The sequence below is a fragment of the Chiloscyllium punctatum genome, chromosome 21 (assembly GCF_047496795.1).
Source record: "Chiloscyllium punctatum isolate Juve2018m chromosome 21, sChiPun1.3, whole genome shotgun sequence".
In the NCBI taxonomy this organism is placed as follows: domain Eukaryota; kingdom Metazoa; phylum Chordata; class Chondrichthyes; order Orectolobiformes; family Hemiscylliidae; genus Chiloscyllium; species Chiloscyllium punctatum.
Window position 1 is genome coordinate 53,816,539 of NC_092759.1, and position 12,511 is coordinate 53,829,049.

The window sequence follows — 12,511 nt, forward strand, 5'->3', positions numbered from 1 at the left end:
TTCACTCCATCATCGTCACACGGATATCCTTACAGTCACTCAATCACAGTCACCCTGACCTCCTCACACTCACTCCATTGCCGTCACCTGACAACCCCCACACTCACTCCATCACCACGCTCCTGACACTCTCACAATCTGTCCATCACTGTCACCCTGACCTCCTCACACTCCGTCACTGTCACCCTGACCCCCTCACACTCACTCCATCACCATCTCCCTAACCCCCTCACTCTCACTCTATCACCGTCACGCTGACTCTCTCAGACTCACTTGAACACCATCACCCTGACACCCTCACACTCACTCCATCACCATCACCCTGACCACATCACACTCAGTCTATCTCCATCACACTGATCCCTCAAACTCACTCCATCGCCATCACCCTCACCCTCTCACACTCAAGCGATCAGTCACACTGAACCCTTCACATTTACTCCATCTCTATCACACTGATTCACTCAACCTAACTCCATCAATGTCACCCTTTCCCCTCATTCTTACTCCTTCACCATCACCTTTAACCTCTCACAATCATCCCATCACCGTCACCATGATCCCTTCACACTGACTCCATCAAAGTCACCCTGACCCCCTCACACTCACTCCATCACCATCACCCTGGCCTCCTCACACTCACGTGACCACGGTCACACTGACTTTTTCACACTTACTCCATCACGGTGAGTGTGATCCTCTCACACTGACTCTATCGCTGCCAACCTGACACGCTCACAACCACTCCATCACCATCACCCTGACCACCTCACACTCACTTCAATTCTGTCACCTGACAAAACCCACACTCACACCATCACCACCATCCTGGCCCCCTCACAATCTTTCCATCACTGTTACCCTGACCACCAAACACTCCATCACTGTCACCCTGACTCCCACATATTCACTGCATCACCGTCACCCTGACCGCCTCACACTCACTCCATCACCATCTCCCTAACCCCCTCACTCTCACTCTATTCCGTCACGCTGACCCTCTCAGACTCACTCCATCACCATCACCTTGACCGCCTCACAATCAGCCCAGCACCGTCATACTGATCCCTTCACTCTCACTCCATCACAGTCACCCTGACCACATCACACTCACTCCATCTCCATCACGCAGATCCCCTCACACTCACTGCATCACCGTCATGCTGACCCTTTCACACTCACTGCATCACCGTCATCCTGACCCTCTCGCACTCACTCCATCAACTTCACACTGATCCCCTCACACTCACTCCATCATCTTCACCCAGACCGATTCAACACTCACTCCATCACTGTCACCGTGACGCCCTCACACTCACTCTGTCATCATCACACTGATACAATTACACTCACTCCATCACAGTCAGCATGAACCCCTCACACTCATTCCATCACAGTCACCATGAACCCCTCACACTCACTCCATCTCCACCACCCTGACGCTCACACACTCAAGCGATCACAGTCACACTGACCCCTTCACATTTACTCCATCTCTACCACACTGATACACTCACCCTCACTCCATCAATATCACCCTGACCCCTCACTCTCACTCCAACAACATCACCCTTAACCTCTCACAATCATCCCGTTACCGTCACCATGATCCCATCACAATCACTCCATCACAATCACCCTGACCGCCTCATACTCACTCCATCACCATCACCCAAACACCCTCACACTCACTCCATCACAATCAGCCTGACCACCTGACACTCACTCTATCACCGTTACATTTACCACCTCACACTCACCCCATCACAATCACCCTGACCCCGTCACACCCACTCCATCAACATGATCATGACCCCCTCACACTCACTCAATCACTATCACCCTGACCCTTCACACTCACGCGATCACAGTCACACTGACCCCTTCACACTTAGTCCATCACCGTCACAGTGATCCCCTCACACTCAATCCAAAACTATCTCACTGATCCCCTCACAATTACTCCATCACTGTCACGATGACATTCTCAGACTCACTACAGCACCATCACCCTGACCCCCTCACTATCACTTCATCGCTGTCACCCTGACCCCCTCACACTCACTGCATCAATGTCACACTGAACTCCTCATCACCCACTCTATCACTGTCACCCTGACACACTCACAATCACTCCATCACCATCACCCTAACCCCCTCACACTCACTCCATCACTGTCACCCTGAACCCCTCACACTCACTCTATCACTGTCACACTGACCGCTCACACTGACTCCATCACTGTCACACTATCCCCCTCACACTCACTCCTTCATCGTCTCCCTGCTCCCTTCAGACTCACTCCATTACCGACATCCTGAAACCCTCACACTCACTCCATCACCGTCACCCTGACCCGCACTCCCTCTACATCACTGACACCCTGACCTCCACACACTCACTCCAGTACCGTCGCCCTGACAACCCCCATACTCACTCCATCACTACCCTCCTGACCCCATCATAATCTTTCCATCACTGTCACCCTGACATCCTCACACTCCATTACTGTCACCCTGACTCCCACATACTCACTCCATCACCGTCACGCTGACCCCCTCACACTCACTGCATCACCATCACTCTAACCCCATCACACTCACAACTTCACCGTCAACCTGTCACCCTCACACTCACTCCATCAGCATCACACTGTCAATCTCACACTCACTCCATCTAGGTCAATCTGATCCCCGCAAACTCACTCCATCACCGTCATCCTGACCCCCTTACACTCTCTCCATCACCGTCACCATGATCCCCTCACACTAACTTCATCTCTGTCACACTGATACCCTCACACTCACTGCATCACCGTCATCCTGACCCTCTCGCACTCACTCCATCAACTTCACACTGATCTCCTCACACTCACTACATCGCCATCACCATGAGCCCCTCACACTCACTCCATCATCGTCACACTGTTACCCTTACACTCACTAAATCACAGTCACCCTGACCCCTCACACTCACTCCATCACTGTCACACTGTCCCCTCACACTCACTCCATCACTGTCTCACTGACCCCCTCACACTCACTCCTGATCTCCTCAGACTCACTCCATCACCGTCATACTGACCTCCTCACACTCACTCCAGCACCGTTACCCTGAAACCCTCACACTCACGTGATCACAGTCACTCTGACCCCTTCACACTTACTCCATCATAGTCATGGTGATCCCATCACACTCACTCTGTCACCATCACGCTGACCTCCTCACCCTCACTCCATCACAATCCCCCTGACTCCCTCACACTCACTCCATCACTGTCACCCTGACCTCCTCACACTCACTCCATTACCGTCACCCTGACAAACCCACACTCACTCCATTCCGCCCTCCTGACCCCCACTCAATCTTTCCATCACTGTCACCCTGACCGCCTGACACTGCATCAATGTCACCCTGACTCCCACATACTCACTCCATCACTGTCAAATGGACACCCTCACACTCACTCCTTCATCGTCACCCTGATCTCCTCAGATTCACTCCATCACTGTAATACTCACCTCCTGACACTCACTCCATCACCATTACCCTGAAACCCTCATACTCACGCGATCACAGTCACTCTGACCCCTTCACACTTACTCCATCACCGTCACAGTGATCACCACACACTCACTCCAGCACCATCACACTGATCCCCTCACATCACTATCACAATGACCCATCACACCCACTCTATCACTGTCACCCTGACACACTCACTCTCACTCCATCACCGTCACCCTGACCCCTTCACACTCACTCTTCAACGTCACCCTGAATCCCTCACACTCACTCCATCACTGCCACCCTGACCTCCTCACACTCACTCCATTACCGTCACCCTGACAACCCCCACACTCACGCCATCACCACCCTCCTGACCCCCTCACAATCTTTCCATCACTGTCACAGTGACTTCCTCACACTCCGTCACTGTCACCCTGACTCCCACATACTCACTCCATCACCGTCACCCTGACCCCCTCACACTCACTAAATCACCATCACCCTGACCCCCTCACACTCACTCCATCAGCATCACACTGACAATCTCACACTCACTCCATCAGGGTCATACTGATCCACTCAAATGCACTCCCTCACCGTCATATTGATACCCTCACACTCACTCCACCACCGTCACCCTGACCCATTCAAACTCACTCCATCACCGTCACCGTGACCCCCTCACACTCACTCCATCACTGTTCACCCTGAACCCCTTACACTCACTCCATCACAGTCACCCTGAACCCCTCACACTCATTCCATCACCATCACCCTGAACCCCTCACACACACTTCATCACTGTCACACTGACCGCTCACACTCACTCCATCACTGTCACACTGACCCCCTCACACTCACTCCTTCATCATCACCCTGCTCCCTTCAGACTCACTCCATTACCGACACCCGAAAACTCTCACAATCAATCCTTAACCATTACATGAATACCCTCACACTCACTCAATCACCGTCACCCTGACCCGCACCCTCTCTACATTACTGTCACCCTGACCTCTTCACACTCACTCCATTACCGTCGCCCTGACAACACCCACAATCACTCCATCATCACCCTCCTGACACCCTCACAATCTTTCCATCACTGTTACCCTGACCTCCTCACGTTCCATCACTGTCACCCTGACTCCCACATACTCAATCCATCACCGTCACGCTGACCCTCTCACACTCACAGCATCACCATCACTCTAAAACCCCTCACACTCACAACTTCACCGTCACCCTGACCACCACACACTCAGTCCATCTCCATCACACTTACGCACTCACACTCACTCCATCACCGTCACCATGATCCCCTCACACTTACTCCATCGCAGTCACACTGATCCCCTCACACTGACTCCATTACCGCCATCTTGACCCTCCCACACTCACTCCATCAACTTCTCACTGATCTCCTCACACTCACTCCATCACCCTCACCGTGACGGCCTCACACTCACTCCATCATCGTCACACTGTTATCCTTACACTCACTAAATCACAGTCACCCTGACCCCTCACACTCACTCCATCACTGTCACACTGTCCCTCACACTCACACCATCACTGTCACACTGACCCCCTTACACTAACTCCTTCACCGTCACCATGATCTCCTCAGACCCACTCCATCACCGTCATACTGACCTCCTCAGAATCACTCCATCACCGTTACCCTGAAACCCTCACACTCACGCGATCACAGTCACTCTGACCCTTTCACACTTACTCCATCACTGTCACAGTGATCCCAACACACTCACTCTGTCACCGTCACCCTGACCTCTTCACACTCACTCCATCACCGTCATAGTGATCCCATCACACTCACTCCATCACCGTCACCCTGACCTCGTCACACTCACTTCATTACCATCACCCTGACCCCCCACACTCACAACTTCACAGTCACCCTAACATCCTCACACTCCATCACTGTAACCCTGACTCTCACAGACTCACTCCATCAACATCACCCTGATCCCCTCACACTCACAACTTCACCGTCATCCTGACACCCCCACACTCACACCATCAGCATCATCTGACCCCCTCACGCTCACAACGTCACGGTCACCATGACCCCCTCACACTCACTCCATCAGCATCACAATGACAATCTCACACTCACTCTATCAGGGTCATACTGATCCACTCACACTCACTTCATCACCGTCATATTGATCCCCTCACACTCACTCCACCATCGCCATCCTGGCCCATTAAAACTCGCTCCATCACTGTTGCCGTGACCCCCTCACACTCACTCCATCACCGTCACCCTGACCCCATTACACTCACTCCATCACCTTCACACTGATCCCTGCACACTCACTCAATCCCCATCCCCATGACTCCCTCACACTCACTCCTTAACCGTCACCCTGACCCTATTACACTCACTCCATCACGTCACCCAGAACCCCTCACGCTCACTCCATCACCATCACCCTGACCCCAGTACACTCACTCCATCACCGTCACACTGACACCCGCACACACACTCCATCACCGTCACCCTGACCCCCTGACACTCACTTCATCACGGTCAGCATGACCACATTACACTCACTCCATCACCGTCACCCTGACCCCATTACACTCACTCCATCACCGTCACATTGACTCCCGCACCCTCACTCCATCACCCTCACCCTGACCTTTTCATACTCACTCCAAAACTGTCACAGTGAACCCCGCACACTCACTCCATCACGTCACCCAGACCCCCTCACACTCACTCCATCAGTATCATCTGACCCCCTCACACTCACAACTTCATGGTCACCATGACCCCCTCACACTCACTCCATCAGCATCACACTGACCCACTCACACTCACTCTATCAGGGTCATACTGATCCACTCACACTCACTTCATCACCGTCATATTGATCCCCTCACACTCACTCCACCATCGCCACCCTGACCCATTCAAACTCGCTCCATCACTGTTGCCGTGACCCCCTCACACTCACTCCATCACCGTCACCCTGACACCCTGACACTCACTCCACCACGTCACCCAGACCCCCTCACACTCACTCCATCACCGTCAACCTGACCCCCTCACACTCACTCTATCATCATCAACCTGACCCCCTCACACTCACTCTATCACCGTCCCCATGACCCCCTCACACTCACTCCATCACCGTTACCCTGACCCCCACACACTCACTCTATCATCGTCCCCATGACCCCCTCACACTCACTCTTCACCGTCACCCTGACCCCATTCAACACTCCATCATGTCACACAGACCCCCTCACACTCATTCCATCACCATCACCCTGACCCCATTACACTCATTCCATCACCATCACCCTGACCCCATTACACTCATTCCATCACCAACACACTCACTCCATCACCGTCACCCTGACCCCCTCACACTCATTCTATCACCGTCACCCTGAACCCATTACACTCACTCCATCACCGTCACCATGACCCCCTCACACTCACTCCATCAATGTCACACTGACCCCCTGACACTCACTCCATCACATCACCCAGACCTCCTCACACTCACTCCATCACCGTCACACTTACCCCCGCAAACTCACTCCATCACCATCACCCAGATTACCTCACACTCACTCTATCCCCGTCTCACTGACCCACGCATCCTCGCTCCATCACCATCACACTGACCCTGAAACACTGTCTCCTTCCCCGTCACTATGGCCAACTCACACTCATTCCATCACTGGTACCCTGACCCCCTCACACTCACTCATTCTCCGTCACACTGACTCCATGAAACTCACTCTGTCAGCGTTACCCTGACCCCCACACACTCCCTCCATCACCGTCACCCTGACCCCGACACACTCACTCCATCACCGTCAGACTGACCCCCTCACACTCCCTCCATCACTGTCACCCTGACCCCATTACACTCACTCCATCACCGTCACACTGACCCCTGCACACTCACTCAATCCTCATCCCCATGACTCCCTCACACTCACTCCTTAACCGTCACCCTGACCCTATTACACTCACTCCATCACATCACCCAGAACCCCTCACGCTCACTCCATCACCATCACCCTGACCCCATTACACTCACTCCATCACCGTCACACTGACACCCGCACACTCAATTCATCACCGTCACCATGACCACATGACACTCACTCCATCACCGTCACATTGACTCCCGCACCCTCACTCCATCACCCTCACCCTGACCTTTTCATACTCACTCCAAAACTGTCACAGTGAACCCCGCACACTCACTCCATCACGTCACCCAGACCCCCTCACACTCACTCCATCAGCATCACACTGACCCACTCACACTCACTCTATCAGGGTCATACTGATCCACTCACACTCACTTCATCACCGTCATATTGATCCCCTCACACTCACTCCACCACCGTCACCCTGACCCATTCAAACTCGCTCCATCACCGTCACTGTGACCCCCTCACACTGACTCCACCACGTCACCCAGACCCCCTTACACTCACTCCATCACCGTCACCCAGACCCCCTTACACTCACTCCATCACCGTCACCCTGACCCCCTCACACTCACTCTATCACCATCCCCATGACCCCCTTACACTCACTCCATCACCGTGACCCTGACCCCCTCACACTCACTCTATCATCATCCCCATGACCCCCTCACACTCACTCTATCAGGGTCATACTGATCCACTCACACTCACTTCATCACCGTCATATTGATCCCCTCACACTCACTCCACCACCGTCACCCTGACCCATTCAAACTCGCTCCATCACCCTCACCGTGACCCCCTCACACTGACTCCACCACGTCACCAGACCCCCTTACAATCACTCCATCACCATCACCCTGACCCATTCAAACACGCTCCATCACCGTCACCGTGACCCCCTCACACTGACTCCACCACGTCACCAGACCCCCTTACACTCACTCCATCACCGTCACCCTGACCCATTCAAACACGCTCCATCACCGTCACCGTGACACCCTCACACTGACTCCACCACGTCACCGTGATCCCCTCACAGTCACTCCATTACCGTCACACTTATCCCCTCCCACTCACATCATCACGGTCACCCTGACCCCCTTACAGTCACTCCATCACCGTCACCCTGACCCCCTCACACTCACTCTATCACCATCCCCATGACCCCCTTACACTCACTCCATCACCGTCACCCTGATCCCCTCACACTCACTCTATCATCATCCCATGACCCCCTCACACTCACTCTTCACCGTCACCCTGACCCCATTCAACACTCCATCATGTCACACAGACCACCTCACACTCATTCCCTCACCATCACCCTGAACCCCTCACACACACTTCATCACCGTCACATTGACCCCCGCTCCCTCACTCCATCACCGTCACCCTGACCCCCTGACACTCACTCTATCACATCACCCAGACCCTCTCACACTCACTCCATCACCATCACCCTGATTCCCTCACACTCACTCTATCCCTGACACACAGACCCCCTAACACTCACACCATGCCCGTCACACTGACTGCCTCACACTGACTCCATCACCATCACACTGACCCCCTCACAATGACTCCATCACAATCACCCTGACCCCCTCACACTCCCTCCATCACAATCACCCTGACCCCCTCACGCTCACTCCATCACCGTCAAACTGACCCCTCACATACACTCCATTACCGTCATCATGACGGAGTGTTCTCACCCTCAATACATCATGGTCACCTTGACCACACCCCCACACTCACTCCATCTCCGTCAAACTGACCCCATTAAACTCACTCCGTCACCGTCAAACTGCCCCCCTCACACTCCTTCACCTTCACCGTGACACACACTCTATCTCCATCACACGGACTCCATTAAACTCACTTCATCAGCGTCACATTGACACCCTCACACTCACAACTTCACCGTCATCCTGACCCATTCATGCTCACTCCATCAGCATCATCTGACCCCTTCACACTCATAACTTCACGGTCAACATGACCCCCTCACACTCACTCCATCAGCATCACACTGATCTCCTCACACTCACTCCATCATCCTCAACGTGACGCCCTCACACTCATTCCATCATCGCCACACTGTTACCCTTACACTCACTAAATCACAGTCACCCTGACCCCTCACACTCACTCTATCACTGTCACACTGACCCCCTCACACTCACTCCTTCTTCGTCCCCCTGATCTTCTCAGACCCACTCCATCACCGTCATACTGACCTCCTCATACTCACTCCATCACCGTTACCCTGAAACCCTCACACTCACGTGATCACAGTCACTCTGATCCCTTCACACTTACTCCATCACCATCTCAGTGATCCCAACAAACTCACTCTATCACCGTCACCCTGACCTCGTCACACTCACTTCATTCCCATCACCCTGACCCCCACACTCATAACTTCACAGTCAGCCTAACCTCCTCACATTCCATCACTGTAACCCTGACTCTCACATACTCACTCCATCGCCCTCACACTGAACCCCTCAGATGCTCTACATCACTGTCACATTGACCCACTCACCCTCACTCCATCGCCCTCACACTGAACCCCTCAGATGCTTTCACCCTGAACATTTCACACTCACTTCATCACTGTCACCCTGACGCCCTCACACTCACTCCCTCGCCATCACACTGACCCCCAAACACTCACTCCATCAACGTCACCCTGACCCCCCCCATACACGCTCCATCACCGTCACCATGACCCCCTCACTCTCACTCCATCACCGTCATCTTGACCCCCTCACACTCAGTCTGGTACCGTCACCCTGACCCCCTCACACTCACGCCATCACTCTCACACTGACCCACAAACACTCACTCCATCAACGTCACCCTGACCCCCCCATACACGCTCCATCACCGTCACCATGACCCCCTCACTCTCACTCCATCACCGTCATCTTGACCCCCTCACACTCAGTCTGGTACCGTCCCCCTGACCCCCTCACACTCACGCCATCACTCTCACACTGACCCCCCACACTCACTCCATCATCCTCACCCTGTCCCCCTCAGACTCAATCTATCACTGTCACACTGACACCCTCACACTCACTCAATCACGATCACACTGATCCCCTCACCCTCACTCCATCATCTTCACCCTGACCCCCTCACACTCACTCCATCACCATCACACTCATCCCCTAACGCTCTCTCCATCATCGTCACCCTGAACCCCTCACACTCACTCCATCAACGTCACACTGACCCCCTCACACTCACTCCAATACCGTCACCCTATCCCCCTCACACTCACTCCATCACCGTCAAAATGACCCCCTCACACTCACTCTATCACAGTCAAAGTGACCCCCTCACACTCATTCTATCACAGTCAAAGTGACCGCCACGCACTCATTCCATCACGTCACCCTGACCCCCTCACACTCACTTCATCACCGTCACCCTGACCCCTTCACACTCACTCCATCACAGTCACCCTGACCCCCTCACACTCACTCCATCACCGTCACCCTGACCCCCTCACACTCACTCCATCACACTCGCACTGACCGCGCCACACCCACTCCAACCTGGTTAATCTGACCCCTCACACTCACTCCATCACGTTACCCTGACCCCCTCACACTTAATCCATCATCCTCACCCTGACCCCCTCACACTCACTCCATCAACATCACACTCATCCCCTCACACTAACTCCATCACCGTCACCCTGACATCCTCATACTCACTCCATCATCGTCACCCTGACCCCCTCGCTCTCATGCCATCTCCGTCACACTGAACCCCTCACAGTCACTCCATCACCGTGACACTGACCCCCTCACACTCGCTCCATCACCGTCTCCCTGACCACCTCACATTCACGCGATCCCACTCGCACTGAACTCTAACACTCACTCAGTCAACGTCACCCTGATTCCCTCACACTCAATCCATCACCGTGACACTGACCCCCTCACACTCACTGCATCGCCTTCACCGTGATCCCCTCACAGTCACTCCCTTACCGTCACACTTATCCCCTCCCACTCACATCATCACGGTCACCCTGACCCTCTCACACTCACTCCATCACTGTCTCCCTGACCCCCTCACACTCACGCGATTACGGTCACACTGGACCCCTCACACTCACTTGGTCACCGTCACCCTGATTACCTCACACTCACTCCATCACCGTCTTCCTGACCACCTCACACTCACGTGATTACAGTCACACTGAACCCCTCACACTCACTCCATCGCCATCACCCTGACCCCCTCACACTCACTCCTTCACCTTCACCCTGACACATTTACACACACTCTTTCTCCATCACACGGACTCCATTAATCTCACTTCATCAGCGTCACATTGACACCCTCACACTCACAACTTCACCGTCATCCTGACCTCCTCACAATCACTCCATCAGCATCATCTGGCCCCCTCACACTCACAACTTCACGGTCACCATGACCCTCTCACACTCATTCAATCAGCATCACACTGATCTCCTCACACTCACTCCATCACACTCACCGTGACGCCGTCACACTCACTCCATCATCGCCACACTGTTACACTTACATTCACTAAATCACAGTCACCCTGACACCTCACACTCACTCCATTACTGTCACACTGACCCCTCACACTCACTCCATCACCGTCATGCTGACCTCCACACACTCACTCCATCACCGTTACCCTGAAACCCTCACACTCACGTGATCGCAGTCACTCTGATCCCTTCACACTTACTCCATCACCGTCTCACTGACCTCGTCACACTCACTTCATTACCATCTTCCTGACCCCCCACACTCACAACTTCACAGTCACCCTAACCTCCTCACACTCCATCACTGTAACCCTGACTCTCACGTACTCACTCCATCGCCCTCACACTGACCCCCTCAGATGCTCTACATCACTGTAAAACTGACCCGCTCACACTCACACCATCACCATCACTATGACTCCCTCACAGTCACTCCATCACCATCTCCCTGACCCCCCCACAC